Source organism: Pleurodeles waltl, chromosome 1_2 (assembly GCF_031143425.1).
Source record: "Pleurodeles waltl isolate 20211129_DDA chromosome 1_2, aPleWal1.hap1.20221129, whole genome shotgun sequence".
Classification (NCBI taxonomy): Eukaryota; Metazoa; Chordata; class Amphibia; order Caudata; family Salamandridae; genus Pleurodeles; species Pleurodeles waltl.
Genome location: NC_090437.1, coordinates 1318809270 through 1318833165, shown reverse-complemented (window position 1 = coordinate 1318833165; position 23896 = coordinate 1318809270). Strand labels below are relative to the sequence as shown.

General features: G+C 45.1%; 1 protein-coding gene across 2 annotated transcripts in view; it reads right to left on the bottom strand.

The window, feature by feature from the left end:
• Nucleotides 1-23896, bottom strand: part of LOC138251274 (uncharacterized) — a 144138-nt gene that overhangs the window by 114354 nt on the left and 5888 nt on the right. Inside the window, exon 1 of one of the 2 annotated variants that reach the window (XM_069205638.1) lies at nt 20677-20805. The exons of the other annotated variant lie outside the window; for it this stretch is intronic. The gene's annotated coding sequence lies outside the window, so the exon portion shown is untranslated. Of the gene's footprint in view, nt 1-20676; nt 20806-23896 lie in introns of those variants that run through there. 2 annotated transcript variants of the gene reach the window in all.

The window sequence follows — 23896 nt, the reverse complement described above, 5'->3', positions numbered from 1 at the left end:
ATGTAGACTAGATTATGCAAGGAATGCACCATCTGTGCCCTTCCAGAGGCTCTGAGAGGATACCCCTCTCATGCCTGTAACCCCCTGGCCAACAACGCCTCCCGCACCACCGAACACCTTTACACTGCCAATGAACTCCACGCCCTTAATCCAGGATGCTCCTCCATCTGCTTCCAGTCCACACCGACGCACACCCAAGGACCCTTCTCCTGCAAAGCCTGCAATTTCACCTGCAACCTAACCTCCAAACTCCAAATCAAAACAGACAACGGCCTAAGATGCATCCTACTTAACACCCGCTCTGTCCACAAACATGCAATTGAACTCTGGGACCTCCTGACCACATACTCGCCTGATGTTGCATTCCTCACCGAAACCTGGATGAATCCGGCCTGGGAACCAGACGTAGCCATAGCCATACCAGAAAACTACAAGATCACCAGAAGAGACCGAATCAACAGACCAGGAGGAGGAATCGCCATAGTCCACAAAAACACCATAAGAGTCACCACCAACTCCCACGACACCATCAACTCCGCCGAGCACCTCCACTTCAAAATCCACATCAGCACCAAAAACACACTCAGAGGAACACTGGTCTACAGACCCCCTGGACCCAGACAGCAGTTCTGCAATGACATCGCCGACGCCATCAGCTCCCAAGCCCTCGCCTCAACAGACTACATCCTCCTTGGTGACCTAAACTTCCACCTAGAAAATAACAACGATATAAACACCACCAACCTAATCGACAAACTCGACAACTTCGGCCTCAAGCAACTCGTCACTACACCCATCTACTTCGCAGGCCACACACTCGACCCCATCTTCTCAGCCAGCAACCACGTCTCTTTCAGCCACACCAAAGAGCTCAGCTAGACAGACCACTGCTGCATCCACTTCTCCTACCCGAAACCAGTCACTCACCAACACCGCACACAACCCCCCCAACGCAACTGGAGCATAATAGCAATGGATCAACTGATCTCCACTCTCACCCGGGCCCCACCCCCTGGGACCCAGGACCCCAACACAGCCACCACCAACCTGCATCACTGGATAGAAAATTGTGCCAACACCCTCGCACCGCTCAAAAAAAACCCAAACTCCTCCCACAGAATCAAGGCCAGCTGGTTCACCCCAGAACTACAGGAATCCAAATGGCTATGTCGCAGAATGGAAAAAACCTGGCACCTTGACCCTACTAACTCCAACCACATCGCTTTTAAGGATGCCCTACGCAAACATCACTAACTGATCTGCACCACCAAAAGGACCCACTTCAAAAACCGCATCGACGCCAACGCTCACAACAGTAAAGAGCTCTTCGGCATCGTCAATGAGCTCTCCACCCCCAGTACCTGGTCCAACGAATCCCCGCCATCACAGGAGTTCTGCAACTCACTGGAAAGCCACTTCCATCGAAAGATAGAAGAAATCCACAATAGCTTCAAACCTCAGACCCACCAGCTGACTAAAAACACCCAAGAACCCAACGCTCCAAGCAACACCCACCTCCTCCACACCTGGACCCTAGTCAACATAGAGGACACCGCCACCGCCATGGCCTCCATCCACTCCGGATCACCATCGGACCCCTGCCCACACCATATCTTCAATAAGGCAAACATCATCATCGCCCCCACCTCTGCAAAACCATCAACAGCTCCTTCGAGTCAGCCACCTTCCCAGAAAGATGGAAGCACGCAGAAATCAACGCCCTGCTGAAGAAACCAAAGGCAGACCCAGATGACCCCAAAAACTACAGGCCGATCTCCTTCCTCCCCTTCCCAGCCAAGGTCATCGAAAAAATCGTAAACAGCCAACTATCCCGGTTCCTGGAAGACAGCAAGGTACTCGACACCTCCCAATCCGGATTCCGCAGAAACCACAGCAACGAGACTGCACTCATTGTTGCCACAGATCACATTAGGACTATGCTCGACGAAGGAGAAAAAGCAGCACTCATCCTCCTGGACCTCTCCGCAGCCTTCGACACAGTATGTCATCACACTCTCCGCACACGCCTCCACAATACTGGAATCCGCGACAAGGCACTCAACTGGATCTCATCATTTCTCTCAGGCAGAACGCAGAGAGTCCGTCTCCCACCGTTTCTGTCAGAAGCCTCCAGAATCATCTGTGGCGTTCCCCAAGGATCTTCACTCAGCCCCACGCTCTTCAACGTTTACATGGCCCCCCTCGCCAACATCGCACGAACCCACCACATCAACATAGTTTCCTATGCAGACGACACTCAGCTCATCCTCTCCCTCACGAAAGACCCTACAACTGCAAAGAACAACCTCCACAAGGGACCTCGCGCCATCACCAGCTGGATGGAATTCAAGGTAAACACAGACAAGACAGAAATCCTCATCTTTGGCACAACCCCTCAACTTTGAATGACTCCTGGTGGCCCACCTCCCTAGGAACGGCGCCCTCACCCACCACCCACGCACGCAACCTAGGCTTCATCTTGGACTCCACACTCAGCATGACTCAATGCCATCTCCTCTTCCTGCTACAACACTCTCCAAATGCTCCGCAAAATCTTCAAGTGGATTTCTGTCGAAACCAGGAAAACTGTCACCCACACCCTGGTCATCTGCCGATTGGTTTACGGAAACACCCTAAATGCAGGAATAACAACCAAACTCCTAACAAAGCTGCAAAGAATCCAGAACGCATCCGCCCGCCTCATTCTAGACATCCCACGCCGCGACCACATTTCCCCCCCTCAGAGACCTTCACTGGCTACCAGTATCAAAGAGGATCACCTTCAAACTCCTCATCCACGTGCGAAAGGCCCTCCATGACACAGGCCCAGCCTACCTCAACGACAGACTCACCTTCCACCCCCCACCCGCAATCTTCGCTCGGGCAGCCTCGCCCTCACCTCCATCCCCCACATCCGCCGCACCACCGCCGGAGGAATATCCTTCTCTCACCAAGCCGCCAAGACCTGGAACTTCCTACCTCTCCACCTTTGCCAGACCCAAGACTACTTGACATTCAGGAAACGCCTCAAGACATGGCTTTATGACCAGTAGCTCCCCCCCCCAGCGCCTTCAGACCCTAACGTATGATTAGTGCGCTCTATAAATCCTTGATTGATTGATTGATTGACCTATTTCCAAAGGGAGAGGGTACATCACCCCTCTCCCAAAGGAAATGCTTTGTTATGCCTTCCTGGGATTGAGTTGCTCAAGCCCCAGGAGGGCAGAAGCCTGTCTGAGGTGGCAGCAGCTGAGGCTGCAGTGGAAACCTCAGAAGGCTGGTATGGCAGTACTGTGGGGCCATAGTGGAGCCCCCAGAGTGCATGGGATTGTGCAACAAATACTGAAATCAGTATTGGGGTACAATTCCCAGTTGTTAGACACCTTACATGGCCATATTCACGGGTACCATTGTGAAGCTATATATGGATATTGACCTATATATAGTACACACGTAAAATGGCGTCCCTGCACTCATGAAGTCTGGGAAAATGGGCCTGGATGACATGGGGGCATCTCTGGTAGTGCAGGGGTGCCCTCACACACAGTTACTTTGCATCTAGCCTTCAGGGTTTGAAGGTTAGACATATAGGTGACTTATAAGTGACCTGGTGCAGTAAAAGTGGCTGTGAAATAGTGCACACATTATTTCACACAGGCTGCAATGGCCGTCCCGAAGAAGTGTTTGTATAGGCTCCTTATGGGTGGCAAAAGAAATGCTGCAGCCCATATGGATCCCCTGGAACCCTGCCCTGGGTACCTAGGGACTATATACTAGGGACTTATAAGGGTGGTCCAGTATGCCAATTTAAAGTGAAATACTGAGTTACCAGTATGTAGTGATAAATTTAGAAACAGAGAGAATGAGCACTGAAGTTCTGATTAGCAGTACTCCAGTGACAATTTAGAAAACAGTAAAACACACTGACGAGCAGGCCACAAACCATACACACTGAGGTCCTGACTAGCAGGATCTCAGTGACACAGTCAAGGCACACTGACAATCAGGAATAATTTGGGGGTAACAGGCCAAGAAAGATGGTACTTTCCTACATGTGGTGCTTGCACAAGCCATTTCCTTTCTATGGCTTCCCTTGCCCTGCTTAGGTCTAGAGCTTCTGGGCATGATTAACAACTTGTTCTGGAACAACTGGGTTTGATGTCTTATAAATCTTTATGTGGTGTTCTTTCTATAGTGCTGCGTGCTCTTGCCAACCACGCGGTGCCACTTGTTACTAATCAGATGGAGGAAGAAAATCTGGGGAATGGCTGGAAGCAAAGGTGCGGGTGCTGGGAAACATTCCAGGCCCCCTAAACTGGCTGAGTTTACCATGAACTACCCCTGGAACTGAAGATCTGGCTAAGGGATCAGTTATGGATGTCAATTCACTGAAATGCCAGGGGTAGCGGAAGTGACATCACATGCCTTTGATCTCCACTTTTACTCATACACACATACTTACAGATACATACATATTCACACTAACATATAATCACACTCTGGCCTGCAAGCACTCACACAGCATACACTTAAAACCATGATTTTACTTACCTCAGCTGCCATAGTAGTGCATATTCTAGCTAATTGTACTCCATTTTTATTTCACTAATAGTAAAAAATACATTAATGTTCACTGTTAGCGTAATAGAAAATTGTCAGAAAACAGAGTGGAGCCTCAACTGATGTCCATAAGGACTAGTTGCCCCTGAGTTCCTGACACTGAATTTGCCACTTCTGGGGCCAGAAGTCACAAAGTCAGTGTAAGGGGTCCCAAAGGACAAGCCAGGGGTTGCAGCTGTGACTCCTGGCGATCGCTAAATGATGTTCATGGGATCAAGGTTCACTTTTTTCTTTTGTTTACGATTTTGGAACTATTAAGTGCAACTTAGCTTTTGGCAGGCTGTTATGACAGCACTGTGGGTCAATGTGCCTGCTGGCGAGAACTAGGCCTCTGGGTCACATGGTGTCATGCCTGGGAAGCAGCATTTCTTCTATTGGAGGGTACCTAAATTAAGCACAGTTCAGTGAGATAATATCTGTTCTTAGCCCCTTAAAAATTAGCTTGGTTGGCTTCATTATGAAGTTGTGGGATTGTCATTGTGAACATGTACGCAAGCATCTATATAAAAAGGGGGCTCCTGTTTGCAGTAGGTGCATGGGTCGTGGGTGGGGAGTTCCTACGTACTGTGGGAAGCTGCACCTTCGAGGTGTGATGCTTGCTTTCCCCTGAGGGCCCTATATTGGTTACTGGTGGCCAGAAGATCCTCCTTTAAGCTGCTTTGTTTCACCTACAAAGCAATGCATGGAACAAGACCACTTTTCCTCAGGAATACAATCACCAAACACTTTCAACAGAGGAAACTTCGCTCAAGATTGGTACCTCTTCTCAAAACCCCACCATACAAGAAAAAGACAATAGGGGTACATCTTTCTCAGTTCAAGCAGCAAAACTATGGAATTGATTACCCCCAAAACAAGGTCCATGGATAACTATCCTATCTTCAGAAGACTACCTAAGAGTTGGCTCTTTCGTACATGACCACCGTATTTAAACAGCAATGGACTGTGTGTCCCTGTGCACGTAAACATTTATAATTTGATCATATGTATATCTAAAGATATGTGTATTTCTCTGTACAAACATGTATAAAAACTATGTTTTAAAAAATATATACTTACTCTTTTTTCCTGCTTAACAAATGTATATATTAATTACGGTTAAATGTGTATATATATATATATATATATATATATATATATATATATATATATATATATGAAAAAACAAAGGTTACAGGGACGTTATAGTTCTGAATTTACTGGCACAAACCATTGAAATTCAGCAGTGAATTGACGGTTTCGTCCTTTGAGACCCCACTCGAGAGGTTTGGTGTTGAATTAGATTTTTCTTGGGCAAAACAGATTGAGAGAATGATGATGGGCTAAGTCCCCCGCGACTTTCCCGGGATCTCGGAGCTTGCGAATGGAGAGAATGGAGGTGTGAGATCGGCGTTGGCGGTACTAGTGACGGTATGAGTGAAGTTAGGGTTTTGCGCTTGCACAGCTTATTGCCGCAGATTGTATGAATAGGTTGCGAGGATTTTTAAGAATAGCGGAGGTGCGACTCCGAGTGTAGGAGTAGCGAAGTCGTCGAACTTCATAGAGAGTAGCGGAGGTGCGACTTCGAGTGTGGGAGTAGGGAAGTCGTCGAACTTCATGTGAATGTGGCGCTTTGTGCAGGAAAAAGGTCCACGTGGTTGTTGTTGTTGAGACGGGCCCTGCGAGGTCAAGAGACTCCGGAGTATGTTGAAAAGTGTATGAGACACTTGTTTTATGTTGTGGTCTGGTCGGTTTAATAGGTTGACCGGGCGTGGTCAACGAGTCGGTACGTGTGTTAAGGGAGTGAAAGAAAACTTCGACTTCGGGCTTTGACAAATTCTAAGTGCACTAGAATAGATCATTGACAAGTTGAGAGCAGAGTCTGCGGGTCAGATTTGCTTGCGAAAGTGGGGACTGAGAAAGATGGAATAACTGCAGAGGCTAGTGAAAAATCCCTAAGGTCCTAAAGCGATTGTGTTACCCTTCCTGTAGTAAACCGACAGATCTGTTTTATTATTATTTGGTTGCTCGCGATACATGCCAGAGTTGTTACGAGAGGAGCTGAGTGAAGGAGGACAAGCCGCGAGGCTTTGTCAGCCGCAGTGTGTGTGAGTGTGACGTCACTAGGAGCCGCGCTGGGATAGGTTGGTTGCAGAGAAGGGTCGCGCACGGATTGGACGCAGTCCGTGGGGCTCGATTGGAAGGGGAAAGGCAAGCGAGGAGAGTATTCCGGGAATTAAAGTCACTTATTGATTATAAATTTTTGTGAAATAAAAGACGAGAAAATGAAATTTTTGAAAGCATTAAAGAGTGCGATGAAGGGGGAGTCTTACATTAAAGCGAGCGTAGGAGAGGAGACGCCACCCGAAGGTACACCAGCTTACATTGTAATGGAGGAAAGGGGGGTAGCTCCGTGCCTTTGGCTAAAGCAATGGCACAAGCTGACAGAGAAACATGGGAGCGTAGCGTTCCCGATCCATGGGACATTCAATATAAGGATCCTAGAGAATTTGAGATTCGCGATGTACGACATGAAGGTACCTCCAAGGCCAGCACAGTTTGAGGCTCTAGCGATTTGGGAACTAATGGCTAGACAGCAACAGCGAAAGAAGTTCGAGACCAGGATAAGAAAAGTAGAAAAGACACTAGCGGACGCTAGGTGGGATAACGCACAGAAGGTGTGGAGGTCAGATGTATTGCAGGGGATAAAAATGTTTCCCGCAATTGTTGAGGAAGAAAAGGAGACAGGCAAGAAAGCCACCTGTAAGACAAACGGGAGGTGTTCCAAAGATAGAGAAGACGAGTCAGAGGATGAGGAGTTCATCACTCAATTGCTGAACGACCGTCCACCACCTTATGCAAAAAATGAACAAGGTCCAAGTACCAGTTCTGCCCCTCCGGCACCGGTACAGAATAATGAAACTTCGAATTCAGAAACGCCATCGGGATCTAAGGACCCGAGTTTACTGTTCACCCCGCAGATACCGCAGGTTAGGAGAATATATCCAGATGTGCCTATGTTGAAACCAGCAGAAAATTATCAGCCGCAGGTCCCAAGGTACTACAGCAATGACAACAGTACGGGACTGATTCTAGATCCAACCGTAATGGGAGTACAGAATGGTCGCAACCCAACATTGGCACGAGCTGAGTCAACCCAGCTTTTGATGCCTCAAAAGCAGATGCAGGGGGAAAACGCACATGCTCAGATGACGGGGAGTCAGACGGGCATGCCGGCAATGATGACCCATAGTGTGGGAATGAACATGCCCCAGAACATGGGAAATGGACAGAACGCAGATGCGATATCCCTACCCATTACTGTAGGTCCACCGGTACCTTTGTACATTCAGCCTAACTCAGGTGTGAGCGGTCAAGGATCAGTGGTGCAGAATGGGATGGAAAGAAGGTACATAGAAAACACTCCAGAGACAACTCCGATAGTGGCTCAGCCAACTGGATATGGGTCCTTGATGGAGTTTAGTCCCATATGTGCTCAGTCAACAGTGGTGAGGTCGAGTCCCCCACTGATGATACCGCTATCATCGAATACTGAAAAGTTGCCGCAACCATCAATGGCAGTCGATGTGAATGCTACACTGATGGGGTTGAATGCGCAACAGCTGACACAGTGGTTCAACAGTCTGAATTCCACACAAAGCTCAGCCAGTGGGAAGGGAGAAGACTATCTGAATAGGGTCAGGTTGAACATGGAAGCAGAAGAATTGGTGGAAGGGACTATGGGTTTGAATAGGTTAGAGTCCTACTCGGAAGAAGAGCTGAGGTATCGATGTCCCAGGATTATGAGAGAAGTGAACAAGGTACATAGAAGGTTGCAAGAAATAGCTGACAAAAACGGGGTTGAGATAGACAAGACAAAACACTTGAGCAGGAGCTATAGATTGGATTTCGGGACCACAGACTTTGAACACATGAGGTCAGCAGGCATGAAAACGCACCTTAGAGAATTGCTGCAGAGTGCACAAGTGTGGAGGTGCTTAGACAAATGGGAGAGCAGATGGGCGAGGAAAAAGGAAAAGAAGAAAGACAGTGTCCCAGAGCACAACGAGAAAAGGCCACAGAGTAGTGATGCAATAGCTATGCTACCAATGAGGGAAACAGCAGGGGGAAAGTTGATACATGTACCGTGGCACAGAAGCGACATTCAGTCTTTTACGGATGATTTTCCCAAACTGAGAGAGAAACCGATTGAGTGGTATCAACAGACTGATAGGTTTGTGAAGCTTGCAAAATGTCTTTGGGAAGACCTGAACACCCTCTTTGAGATTGTGGTTCCGGCAGATTTGTGGGAAGATTGCAAAAGGGCTGTAGGTTGGCCGACAAGTGAACCTGAAAGAGACAGGGATACGGGTGCACCATCACCTATGGTGATGAGCTTGTACTATAAGGTGATTGAGCATTTGAAGACGAAGGTTGCCGCGAAAAATGTGGATCGGCAGAAGATTGATCGAACTGCCCAAGAGGCTAAAGAGTCGATTCATGGTTACTATGAGAGGTTGTTGAAGGCGTTCAAGAACTACAGTGGTACGGAAACAATAGAGGCGAAGGACATGCTTCATGTTGTGTTTAGATTTGTGGAAGGGCTGAGACCAGAGATAACTCAGATGATAAAGACGCATTTGATTTGTTGGCAGTCGAAACCGATTGATGAGGTGTTGAATTATGCGAAATACTGTAGCGACGAAATTGAAGTGAAACAGAAAAGGTTGAAAGAGAAAGTGATGATGATCCAACTTAAAGCAGCTCAGACAGGTTTGCAAGGGTTGCAAGGGTTCCAACAGCAGATACCACAGCCGCAGCCGCAGGGAAATATGGTGTTTCAGCCACAGGCGAGAGGCAGAGGCAGGGGAGGTTTTGGGAGTAATGGTCCGGATTTGAACACTGTTGTGACTCCAAATGGTGTGCAGACAATGAAAAGGGTGATGCCGTGTCACGTGTGCGGAATTGTCGGACATTGGAAGCGCGAGTGTCCGATGGTGGTGCAGGAAGGTGCAGGTGTTGGTCAGCAGAACAATGATGTCAATGCATTCCAGACAATGAGGGGACCGAAAATGAGAGGTCCAAACCCAAATTTTCAGACCATAAATCAGCTTCAAGGATTACAGCCCATGCAGCCGCAGCAGATGCAGATGCCCCGTATGCAGATGACGCAAATGCAGCCAATGCAACAGCAGTTTCCTATGGTACCTAATCAGCAAATGCAAATACCTTTGGCACCAATGAATCAGCAGCAAGTGATGGTTCCTCCACAGGTCTCGGGTCAGGTGATGAATACAAATGGCACAGTACAACAGTTCCCATTACACAGTGAGAATGGAATAAACAATGTATGGGAGAGTGAAAGTTCAGAAGAGGAGGGAGATTGTGTGCTTGCAGCATCCTTGGAAGTTGATCAAAAGGGTCCGTATGTGGAGGGAAGAGTAATGGGTCATTGTGTTTCATTCTTAGTTGACACGGGAGCCACACGTTCAACTGTTAGGAGCATTGAAGTACCAAATTTGCCACTCTCAGGGAGAACAGTTCAAGTAGTGGGAGTAGCAAACAGGCACCTGACGAACCAATCACAGATCCAGTACCAGTCAGAATTGGTAACTATCAAGGGTTACACAGTTTTGTGGTATGTGACACAAGCCCGATAGCACTGCTAGGGAGAGACCTATTGTGCAAATTGGGATGTTCGATTATGTGTTCGAACGATGGAATTAAAATTCAAACGAGCAGTGATGGGGAAGAAGAGGACAGCGTAGAAGGGGACGAGATGGAAACTGTCAATGAAGAATATCCTCTGATGAACCTTTTTCCGATGATAACTGAAGAGGATATTCCAGCTGAATTACGGGAAACAGTCGGAAAAGAAGTGTGAGATATGACAGGAAAGGAGGTGGGATTGGTGAAAGGAGTGGAACCAGTGAAAGTGACCGTAAAACCCAATGTAACATTTCCCCAGACCCCACAATACCATATGGCACAAGACACCCTCATGAAAGTGGCCCAACTCATTGACGAGTTTGTAAAACAGGGAGTACTGAAAGAAGTGTTAAGCAGTCCATGTAATTCACCAATCATGGGACTAATAAAGCCGAGTGGAAAGGTCCGACTAGTGCAGGACTTGAGGAAAATAAATGACATCGTAATTAAGTGCTGCCCTGTAGTACCGAATCCAGCTGTGATAATGTTTCAAATCCCTTGCGATGCCGAATGGTTCTCAGTCATCGATTTGTCACAAGCATTCTTTTCGGTGCCTCTTCATGAGGACAGCCAATTTCTCTTCTGTTTCAAATTTTTAGACAGAGTCTACAGTTGGTGTCGAATTCCTCAAGGGTTTTCTGAGTCACCGTCAATTTTCAATCAGATTCTAAAGAAAGACTTGGAAGCGTTAGAATTGCCATTTGAGTCAACCCTAGTACAGTACATTGATGACTTTCTGATTGCATCCAGGACAGAAAATGGCTGCACAGCCGACACCATTGCTCTACTGAACCACTTATGAAGGAATGGACACAAGGTGTCTCCTTCAAAGTTGCAGTTCTGTCAGAAGAAAGTGAAATACTTGGGTCATCAAATAGAGAAAGGGTCACGGAGAATAATGAAGGAAAGAATAACAAGTGTACTTCAAATGAGTCCACCAAAGACGAGGAGGGAGGTGAGGAAGTTTTTGGGGATGGCGAGCTACTGTCGCCAGTGGATCCCCAACTTCTCAGCTCTAGCAAAGCCTTTACTGAAACTGACCCAGAAGGATGCATTGGATGCGATTGAGCTGAAAGGAGATGAGATGGATGCTTTTATTGAATTAAAGGAATGCATGTGCAGGGCTCCAGCTTTAGGTATGCCTGATTACACAAAGCCTTTCACATTGTTTTGTCATGAACGTGATGCATGTTCTTTGTCTGTCTTGACCCAAGCCCATGGTGGCATAAACAGACCAGTAGAGTATTTTTCAGCTACTTTGGATCCGGTCGCAGCAGCACTGCCAGGGTGTTTGCGCGCCGTAGCAGCAGTTGGTATCAGCCTCACTCAGAGTGAAGGAATAGTGATGGGACACCCATTAACAGTCATGGTCCCTCACTCAGTTGAGATACTTTTGACCCGCTCCCGAACGCAACACTTGACTGGAGCAAGACTCACAAGGTATGAAACAATAATTCTGGGCTCACCGAATGTGCAGCTGAAAAGGTGCACTACGTTGAATCCAGCAACCTTGCTTCCTGGTGAAAATGCTGAAATTGAGAACGCTGAAGACGTCGAGCATGACTGCCTTCAGGTGACTGAATTTTGCACCAAACCCCGACCTGACATTAAGGATACTAAGCTTGATGAAAATGACCAAATTGTTTTTGTTGATGGGTCATGTTTAAGAGATGCATTGGGAATATTGAAAGCAGGATATGCTGTATGTACTGTAACAGGTGTCTTGGAAGCATCCTGGCTTCAAGGAGTTTATTCCGCACAAGTAGCAGAGCTTGTAGCCCTTACAAGAGCATGCCAGCTGTCTACATTGATGAAGGTTACCATTTACACTGATAGTCAATACGGGTTTGGAATTGTGCACGACTTTGGGCAACTATGGTCACAGAGAGGTTTCCTGACCTCTTCAGGGTCACCAGTGAAAAACGTGGAGAGAATAAGGGAATTGTTACACGCCATTCAAATGCCAGCCGAAATTGCAGTGGTAAAGTGTAGTGCTCATACAAAAGGACAGGACTATGTTTCCCTGGGAAATGCATATGCGGATCAAGTCGCAAGATTTTGTGCCTTGAACTGTATATTGCTCAGGGATGAATGGAATTCGATCAGTGAGCCAGAGCTTGAACCAGCTGAAGCATTTGCCTTGAAGGTCGTGGATACAATGGATGAACTAAAAGCATTACAGAATAGCGTCAGGGAGGATGAAAGGGCTTCCTGGATTAAGTCACAATGTACAAAGAGACCAGATGAGCTATGGGTTTCAAATGAGGGAATTTTTTTTTACCAAATAGTCTCTTATCACAGCTAGCGCGGTTCTATCATGGGCAGGCTCACCTAGGGAGAGATGCCATGATAAGATTGTTAAAAACTGATTGGTTTAACCCCAGATTCCGTCAAGTTGCAGAAGCAGTTTGCCATCGATGTGTCATTTGTCAGCAGATGAACCCAGGAAAGGGAACAGTTGTGAACATGAGCCACATTGGCAGGGCGAGCGGCCCGTTCAGCAGAATGCAGATGGACTTTATTGAGATGCCTGTGCATGGAGGTCTGAAGTATGTGTTGGTGATTGTGTGCATTTTTAGTCACTGGATTGAAGCATACCCTACACGTAGAAATGACAGCCTTACAGTTGCAAAACTATTGTTGAGGGAGTTGATACCACGTTTCGGATTCCCGATCTCTTTAGAATCAGATAGGGGAAGTCACTTCAATAACGAGGTGATAAAGTTACTTTGCGCAGCGCTGAACATTGAGCAAAAACTGCATTGTAGCTATCGCCCAGAAGCCTCAGGACTGGAGGAACAAATGAATGGTACACTGAAATCAAGAATGGCGAAAATTTGTGCATCGACAAATTTGAAATGGCCTGACGCGTTGCCTTTGGTGTTAATGTCAATGAGAAACACCCCTGACAGAAAGACTGGATTGTCCCCGCACGAGATCCTCATGGGCAGGGCTATGAGACTGCCTGCAGTTCCCGCAAACGCACTTTTGAATATTACAGATGATATGGTGTTAGACTACTGCAAAGGTCTGGCTGACGTGGTTCGCTCTTTCTCTCACCAGGTGGAAGCAACCACCTTGCCACCGATCCCAGGTCCAGGACACACACTGAAAGCAGGTGACTGGGTCGTGATAAAGAAGCACGTGAGGAAGTCGTGTCTGGAACCCCGTTGGAAAGGCCCTTTCCAAGTGATCCTGACGACAACTACCGCTGTGAAGTGTGCGGGAGTTCCCAACTGGATTCACGCCAGTCACACAAAGAAAGTGTTGTGTCCCACAGATGAGGAAGTTGAAGCGCTGAAACTGCCAGTACCTGATAACAAAGTGCTGAGCGCTGAGACAGAGCAAAACAGAACTGGAAGCGAACAGGCAGAAATAGAGGAGAGAGAAATATTCTCTGAGGACGAAGCAACCGATTCACTTGGGGAAGACCAAGGAGAAACCTCAGAGAGCGACGAAGCAGCTGAAGGTGATAAGGAGCCTGAAGCAGCTGAAAGTGACAAAGAGCCTGAAGAAAGTAACGGTGACAAAGGGCTCGAAAGAGGTGAAGAAGCAGGAGAGCCTGATCAGAGGAGGGCTTTCCCAGAAGCAGACGGTACAGAAAAAGAAAAGGAAAACCTGATTGACTCCTCAGAAGGAGGGGACGAGGCAGAACAGAACGAGACTGTTCAAACGTCTTCAGAAGAGATCGCAGGTCCATCAAGTGGACACAGTGCAAAGAAAAGACCGAGTATATCACCAGTAAAAGTAAAGACTAGAGAAAAGTTGAATGAGAGTGAAGGGCCAAGAGTGAAAGAGAAAAGAAAAGAAGTGTCTGTCGTGATACCAACGACAAGTGAGGGAAAAGACTTGGCCAAAGAGGAAAGTACCAGCGAGGCAGAATCAAAGAGAGATGCAAAATTGAAAAGGAAAAGGATACCAAACAGGAGGTATTCCGGTCCAGAATGGGCATATGTAGTCAATGACGATTGGACCGATGAATTTGTATCTCTTAGCCTCGAGAACGAAGAAGAAGAGATACCAATAGAAAAGAAAAGTTTTATGGACACTGTTGATTGAAAAGCGGGTAAATGACATTGCTTGCTATAATCTAACGTGATACAACCAGCTGGGACATTGCTAAAACCGGATGAGACATTTGCTAACTTGATACGACTTTGATAACCTGATTGACTTTTAAACCCGATTTGAGACAACGTTGCTAACTGATAAAAGACTGAGTTATTGCCGAATTGAGACAAATGCTGCTAACCGATAAGTGACTGGCCTCCTGAAGAAAACTGTGTGAACATTGCGCTCGTTCAGCTTTGTAACTAATTGCTACATCGTTTCTTTTATAAGTGTTTTCAGCTCTCTGATTCTGTACAGATCATGACTAGGTACGCTACACAAAAGAGTAGAATGAAATGTTGTAAATATGCGTGTATAGGATTGATAATTGCATGTATATTAATAATAATGGCAATAGTGCTTGGAATGCGTGGTAAGGGTGAGAATGAGAAAATTGATGCTTCTACTTTTGCTCCTGTTACTGTCACTGAACTAACCGCATTGAAAAGACTAGAATTAGATGAGAGACACTTGCATGATAAGAAGGAGCTTTCATATAATGTTTTCTATCGCCTACTAACAGAATATGTGGAGACTATGGATGCGAAAGATTGTTACGTGTGTACACAGATACCGACATCGGTAACGGAAGGGGTAACTTATCATCACATGCCTCTTACATACGGGATTACATGTAGTATAGTAACTTCTAGATTTTATGGTCAAACCAACATACAGTATTTTTCCTATAATAGCGCAGCTAAGCCAGATTGCTAAAGATTGGGATGCTAAAATAATGAGGGAATTTTTCGAGCCAATGCAACCTTTTGAAACAGCTCACGCTCATAGGGAGAACCTTACCTGCTCGCTCACTGCAGTAGAAATAAGCTTTTTAGATCGCACAGATGATAGAAGGGCACAAATGAATGCGAAATTAGAAAATGAGCTACATAAGAGGACTTCAGTAGATAATTATGCTTTTGCCGCAATAAGAACACAAGGGAAAATAGCTTTAGATGCTTGGCATGTAGGGAAATTTTGTATATATCGAGGTGAGTCTTATTATGATAATATTTTTGTGGGTGCGAGTGAATGTAAACACACGTTTATCTTTAAGGCCAAATGGACATTCATGCTGAACGGACTTGACCCTGTCATACCTGGTGTATATTACATTTGTGGGTATAATGCCTATTATCGTCTTCCAAAGGGATGGTGGGGGAGATGTTATTTGGGTATAGTATTCCCAAAGGTTTATCAACTGGATGACCTATCGGTGATTCCAAAGATGTCTGGATCCCATCGTATCCAGAAAAGAGAGACCGCAGCTGCTGTGGTAGGAGATATATTTGGAGCCATGATTCCTTCATTGGGAGTTGTGTTGAATTCCATCAAAATAAGAAAGTTGTCTACTATAGTGGATAACATGTTGACAAAGTTTTCAGGTGCTATAATCCTGATGGATGCTGAACTTGCAGCGGAAAGAGCTATGACTCTTCAAAACAGGCTTGCCCTAGACATTCTTTTAGCAAAGGATGGCGGCGTTTGTAAAATGCTTGGTGCGCGTCACTGTTGCACGTATATTCCAGACAACAGTGTGAAGATTAAAACAATGCTTGCAAATTTGACAAAAGAGAGTGCAGACTTGAAAGAATTGAAAGAACCAGGAGTTTGGGAGAAGGTTGGAAAGGGAATTGCTTCAGTGGGAAATTGGCTTGGTGGCATTTGGAATGGAATATTACTAAAAATAATACAGGGAATTCTAATAGTACTGATTTGCATCTTTGGGATTTGGGGAATAAAAAAGAGGAATAATAATGATCATGGAAAGAATTAAGAGAAGGAAGGAAGAGAAAATGATGAAAAGGATGGCAGAAGAATACAAGGCAAAAACAAGGGGAACTAAAAGGCAAACAGAACTGACAGAATTTTAATGGAATACAATTTGTGGGAATAGTTTTGTGTGATGACAAATAGTCATCAGAGGAGGGATTGATGACGCAGAAATGAAGGTTTTACATTTATTAGCGCATAAACGTAGTACTGCAATAATCAAGTGTGACTTTAACCGAATTAATAAAGATTGTACGGGGACAAATGTGCCCTCAGAGTAGTTTGCCAACATTTATAAGCGTGCTTTATATAACGTGATGTATTAGAATTGTACTAATCTGACATATTCGTAAACGTGTGCTATGATTTGCTTGTTTGAAATGTTCTAGCTTAGCATAACTTTAGTGGAGGCTTTGGCCTAGTCGCCTTGTCTCACGGTTTAGATGCTAGTATTTTTCCAATGTGCTAATAAACGTGTATTTTTGCTTGAAGCTGTATTTTTCCAGTGAGATCGGTTCACATGCTTATCTTTAAGGTTTTGTGCCAGCCTGGCATCTTCTTCTTTACTCCAAGGTCAATCTGCAGGTGCGGACAATGGAAGCTCTGAAAGTGAGTTAATTGGTAAAATATGTTGCAACTTGCGTTCCCGACTCCAAGGATAATGTATGCCTAGGTAGAAGCTTGTGAACTGTTGTTTTTGATTGGACAATTTGAAGCCAACCTATGAACCCTCCAATGGAAGACCCTACTGGATTTGAACTGTTGTTTATTTAAACCAGGTGCACAAGGAGAAAGTACGCCATTACAGCCATTACAGACATTCAGCCATTTTGCAGCAGATATTATGGCCCATCTTGCCGCGACGCCATTTTGAACGAGACCTCGATGCTTTCTCTAATCGAGAGAAAGAGACTTTGAGTAATTCTCGCCCTAGAGACTTTAACTTTGATTTGCCCCCTTTGCATGAAGTAGTAGTTTATCTTGCCGCTGTGAGGCAATTGCCCCGTCCACCCTGCCCCTTTGCCCCGTCCCATGCTGATTGAATCCGGTACCTGTGAGACGAAGACTTCCTTGAATGCTGATCGAATTTGGTAAATATGAAAGATAAAAATGTACAATTGCATTGTGTTTCTTTTTAGGTAACCAACTGCTGATTTTTGATAAGAGCCCTAGTTAGGAGTTTTCCAAATTAATGTTGCCAAATTGTTTTGCATGAAGTCCCACATGCTGATGCTAATTCGAGGTTAGATGGGGATTCATTTGTCGCACGATGCAATTTGAGACCTTGTTATGCTGACTAAATGTATGCAATTAGCCCATTACAGATTGTAGTTTTAGTGGTTTGCGTTGCTATCATTGAAGGCATTGTTATTCAAATGCTGCATAGATTGCATCTTTTCCGCCGATATGGACAGCTATTAATGTTCATTTACATATATCATTTGGTGCTGAGACACATTTACATTGTGCTAGCTTTGTTAATATAGGGAAATAAATTCATTAACTTTGCATAAACTGGTGTGGTTATTCATGACCGAAAGGTCATGGTTGCGTCGAAATGTATTCTGGATTAATTGTGAAGTGTTATGTTGATCAGGGTATTGCTTATGTTCGTTATTGATTATTGATTTTGAATAAATTGATTACTCTCGGGTGAAGTGAGTCCCACTTGGTCAAAAGATTCATCGACCCAAGAGCGTCCAAATACAGGTAAATTTATATGGTCGGAACGCTCTATCAGTGTCACGCCTGGGAAGCAGCATTTCTTCTATTGGAGGGTACCTAAATTAAGCACAGTTCAGTGAGATAATATCTGTTCTTAGCCCCTTAAAAATTAGCTTGGTTGGCTTCATTATGAAGTTGTGGGATTGGTATTGTGAACATGTACGCAAGCATCTATATAAAAAGGGGGCTCCTGTTTGCAGTAGGTGCATGGGTCGTGGGTGGGGAGTTCCTACGTACTGTGGGAAGCTGCACCTTCGAGGTGTGATGCTTGCTTTCCCCTGAGGGCCCTATATTGGTTACTGGTGGCCAGAAGATCCTCCTTTAAGCTGCTTTGTTTCACCTACAAAGCAATGCATGGAACAAGACCACTTTTCCTCAGGAATACAATCACCAAACACTTTCAACAGAGGAAACTTCGCTCAAGATTGGTACCTCTTCTCAAAACCCCACCATACAAGAAAAAGACAATAGGGGTACATCTTTCTCTGTTCAAGCAGCAAAACTATGGAATTGATTACCCCAAAAACAAGGTCCATGGATAACTATCCTATCTTCAGAAGACTACCTAAGAGTTGGCTCTTTCGTACATGACCACCGTATTTAAACAGCAATGGACTGTGTGTCCCTGTGCACGTAAACATTTATAATTTGATCATATGTATATCTAAAGATATGTGTATTTCTCTGTACAAACATGTATAAAAACTATGTTTTAAAAAATATATACTTACTCTTTTTTCCTGCTTAACAAATGTATATATTAATTACGGTTAAATGTGTATATATATATATATATATATATATATATATATCTATATATATATATATATATATATATATATATATATATATATATATATATGAAAAAACAAAGGTTACAGGGACGTTATAGTTCTGAATTTACTGGCACAAACCATTGAAATTCAGCAGTGATAGCTCTGATTAACTCAAGTAACTTTAACTCATGCACTATGGTAACTATAACTCGTACCATGCAAAGTTTTCTCATCAACAATGCTACTGCAAATGTTGCAGTAATAATATCAAGATGCCACAGAAGGTGTCTTCAATGATGTAGCATTTGGAGTAATTAGATGTGCATGGCGAAGGCACGTGTGTTATAGTTACCTTTGGGTGCAAGTAATAGTTACTTGAGTTAGCCACCATTATAACTGCTGAATTTCAATATGGTGCAAGTAAATTCAGAACCTAACTATAACCTCCCTGTAACCTTTGATTTTGTAAGTGAATTTCCATGTTTTTTTTAGCATGCACACACGTAAATATAATCAGTACAACACACAGCCTTCAGCTGTGCGTGGCGTGGGTTGGCCAAAGGGCCTGGCCAATGGTCAGACCCATATACACGCTGAGGCACCCGTCGCCCTAAAGTAAGTTGCCTGCAATAAAAACCACTCGTGTGTTAGTGTATTGTACCCCTTGACACATACATAACCAATCACCTATTTAAATAATAAAAATACAAAAATATACAAAATAAGCATGTCAAGTAAACCTTGAATCTTATATTTTAAATATCTGATTAATGTCCATTTCCACATTCAAAAAACTCCTTTCACAAAACTAAACTAAATTAAAGTCTAATTTCATCAGTCCATCTCCTTATGAATAAACTGGAAACATCAGGGTTGTTCCATGTGTTGCCACAGTCCTTTAACTTTTAACTTCAATTACTACCATTGATCCTTGAAGTTGTTTAACGTTCAAGTAGAAATCCAAAATAGATCACCAAGCCCAAGTTCTTTATAACGACTACACAGCCAACACGCGTTTCGTCATTTGACTTCCTCAGGGCTGGACTTAAGTCGCATCTCTTATTTTGAAATTCTGGAAACCAAGAGCCATTTTAAAAGAGAACACAAACTTTTAATGTAATATTATTAAATAAATTAACCAATCCATAGTGTTTTAGTGTCACCATGAAAGTTCATCTCCAAAAAGAATTACGTGAGTAAGTGTGATAAGTGACACAGATAATTCTGAGGGTATTCCATTCTTGATTTAACATGCACCCAATCCATGGCTGCCCTAATACATGCACTAAAAATCAACACGTTGTGACTTAGAGAGAGAACACAATATGCATGCGCTCCAAATATCTTAATATAGGAAGGAAGAAAGGGGAACCTAGTCCAAAGACAGAGAATTACAGTTAACCCTTATATGAGATTATACCTCATTTGATGTCTCAACACAAATAAGTAGGCAGATCAGTGCAACTAGGTACCTGAAATGACCCTGGGAATAAAAGCCCGGTCTAAAATTACCTCAAGGTATTCCAATAACTGTCTAAATGGAGTTACTAATCGGTAGCTCTTCCACTGTCACCATTAGTCTATAGCTGTTGTCTCTAATCTGCTCATTTATTCATCTCCAGAGATTGTTCTGTAACCAAAAAATTGTTTAGGAATTATCTAGAAATGTATCAATACTGTCACCATCCTAATTGTGTGCTATCAACGAATAGTGTTTGTAACCACACAGACTGAATCAATACCAGCTTTAGGCTTTGAAAGCACAAGCATAACTAATACGATGCCTTCCCCGAATAGTTTTAACACTCGTCTCATTCTCCAATAGAGACTTGAAGTGCCGATTGTGCCTCTTAAGTTATTAGCAAAGCACGAATAGCCTCCGTACCCTACGATTCCCTAATTTACTAGTCTGCCTCATATCACCACTTTAACTCGGACAAATGCTCTGAGCTGTCCGATTCCAACAATTTTATTTGCCGCTTACCTCAAACTCCCTTCAAAAATGAAACATCGGTCAATATACCGATGTCCTTCCTCTTGTCGCCAAACGCCCATAAAACCGCCGAGATCGACGTTGCCTTCCTCCATTTATGAAGACTCCGCCTCCATCGAGATGGTAGAAGGACTAATTTCCCAACATTCCGCTAAAGCTAGACAACGGACTACGGCCATTACAATGCCTATTCACTATATTCCTAAAATACCAATAAAGCATAAAGTGACGGACCTCCTTTTGTAAATGTAAATAACGCTCTCCCCTTCCTAACTGCCAGATAATTATAAACATATTTCTTTGTTCACTATAACATAAATACTCGTACTGAGACAACAAACCATTGTTACTTGAAGCTGTGGGTCAGACCCAGCAGATAACCCTCCTGCATGCACCCAATCCCAAGCTGTACATGACCTTCAGCCATGCGCAGCATGAGGTTGGCTGCAGTGGGTGTTTTTTTCTTCAAGTTTTCTCAGGAACCACAAATCCAGTGATTGAACCATGGGTCCAAGGATCCGTGAATCCACCGATGGATGGGCCGACCCGCGGATCTCACAAAAAATAATAATAATTGGGCAATTCTTTGCCCACGAGGGAAGGGACCCCTCTATTTGTCCTATGGGGTCAGGATATATGTGTTTTTTCAATCTTGCTTTCCCACCCTCCCAGCCGATGGGACAAACAAAATAACTGACGCAACTTTTCTGTTAGGTTGGAGCCAGCCAATCAGGGCCTTGCTTTTCCCCCGGATCCGCAAGTCCAGAACTGCAGAGTCTCCGTGTCCCTATATATCCATATTTTTAAAACTCTAATATCTCAGTAACTACTGAAAGAATTTACACCAAAGTAATCTACGCACCACGATCTAGCTTTCTGCCAAATTTGGTGTAATTCCGTTCAGCAGTTTGGGCTGTAGGCGTGTCTAAAGACCCTATGGGAAAATGAATGGTGTAGGAAAGTACCATCTTGCCTGGCATGTTACCCCCATATTTCACTGTACAGTATATATGTTGTTTTAGTCTATGTGTCACTGGGACCCTGCCAGGCAGGGCCCCAGGGCTCAGAAGTATGTGCCCTGTATGTGTTCCCTGTGTGATGACTAACTGTCTCACTGAGGCTCTGCTAACCAGAACCTCAGTGGTTATGCTCTCTCTGCTTTCCAAATTGTCACTAACAGGCTAGTGACCAATTTCACCAATTCACATTGGCATACTGGAACACCCATATAATTCCCTAGTATATGGTTCTCAGGTACCCCAGGGTATTGGGGTTCCAGGAGATCCCTATGGGTTGCAGCATTTCTTTTGCCACTCATAGGGAGCTCAGGCAATTCTTACACAGGCCTGCCACTGCAGCCTGAGTGAAATAACGTCCACGTTATTTCACAGCCATTTTTCACTGCACATAAGTAACTTATAAGTCACCTATATGTCTAACCTTCACTGGGTGAAGGTTGGGTGCCAAGTTACTTAATGTGTGGGCACCCTGGCACTAGCCAAGGTGCCCCCACATCGTTCAGGGCAAATTCCCCGGACTTTGTGAGTGCGGGGACACCATTACACGCGTGCACTATACATAGGTCACTACGTATGTATAGCGTCACAATGGTAACTCCGAACATGGCCATGTAACATGTCTAAGATCATGGAATTGTCACCCCAATACCATTCTGGGCAATTCCATGATCCCCCGGGTCTCTAGCACAGAACCCGGGTACTGCCAAACTGCCTTTCCGGGGTCTCCATTGCAGCTGCTGCTGCTGCCAGCCCCTCAGACAGGATTCTGCCTTCCTGGGGTCTGGGCACCCCAGTCCCAGGAAGGCAGGACAAAGTATTTCCTCTGAGAGAGGGTGTTACACCCTCTCCCTTTGGAAATAGGTGTGAAGGGCTGGGGAGGAGTAGCCTCCCCCAGCCTCTGGAAATGCTTTGATGGGCACATATGGTGCCCATCTCTGCATAAGCCAGTCTACACCGGTTCAGGGATCCCCCAGCCCTGCTCTGGCGCGAAACTGGACAAAGGAAAGGAGAGTGACCACTCCCCTGACCTGCACCTCACAGGGGAGGTGCCCAGAGCTCCTCCAGTGTGTCCCAGACCTCTGCCATCTTGGATTCAGAGGTGTTGGGGCACAATGGACTGCTCTGAGTGGCCAGTGCCAGCAGGTGACGTCAGAGACCCCTCCTGATAGGTGCTTACCTCTCTTGGTAGCCAAACCTCCTTGGGAAACATCCTTTTTTACGACTTTTTTTTCCGAAGGTCGTGGTTAACAAAAGCGCAACAACGCTTTTTTTAACCACGACTTCGGTTTTTTGTGCCTTAACTACGTATGTTCTGAACAACGAACATGCGTGGTTAAGGTACAAAGAAGGGTTTTGGCGAAGGTATGTGGTGGGTTTAGGTTTTGGGGAGGGGGTGGGGGGTCAGGGGGTTTTAGGTTTTGGGGTGGGGTTGGGGGGGTGGGGCGTTTTTGGTTTTGGGGAGTGGGTGGGGGCTCAGGGGGTTTTAGGTTTTGGGGTGGGGTTGGGGGGGTGGGGCGTTTTTGGTTTTGGGGAGTGGGTGGGGGTTAGGGGGTTTTAGGTTTTGGGGTGGGGTTGGGGGGTGGGGCGTTTTTGGTTTTGGGGAGTGGGTGGGGGGTCAGGGGGTTTTAGGTTTTGGGGTGGGGTTGGGGGGTTGGGGCGTTTTTGGTTTTGGGGAGTGGGTGGGGGGTCAGGGGGTTTTAGGTTTTGGGGTGGGGTTGGGGGGTGGGGTGAGGGATGTAGGGTGAATGGTGCCTATTGCTAATGATTTTATCAGGAATGCCTTTACAACGAAATATCGTTGTTAAGGCATTCGTGGTAAAATCATTAGTAGTAGCAACGAGGTCGGTGTTCCGACCTCGTTGTTAAGGCAGTAGTTTTTTTTGCAGTCGTTGTTTCGTCGTACAATCAACCTCCTTTCTTGGTAGCCAAACCTCCTTTTCTGGCTATTTAGGGTCTCTTCTCTGGGCTATTCCTCAGATAACGAATTCAAGAGCTCACCAGAGTTCCTCTGCACTTCCCTCTTTGACATCTGCCAAGGATCAAACGCTGACTGCTCCAAGACGCCTGCAAAACCGCAACAAAGTAACAAGACGACTACCAGCAACATTGTAGCGCCTCATCCTACCAGCTTTCTCGACTGTTTCCTGGTGGTGCATGCTCTGAGGGCTGTCTGCCTTCACCCTGCACTGGAA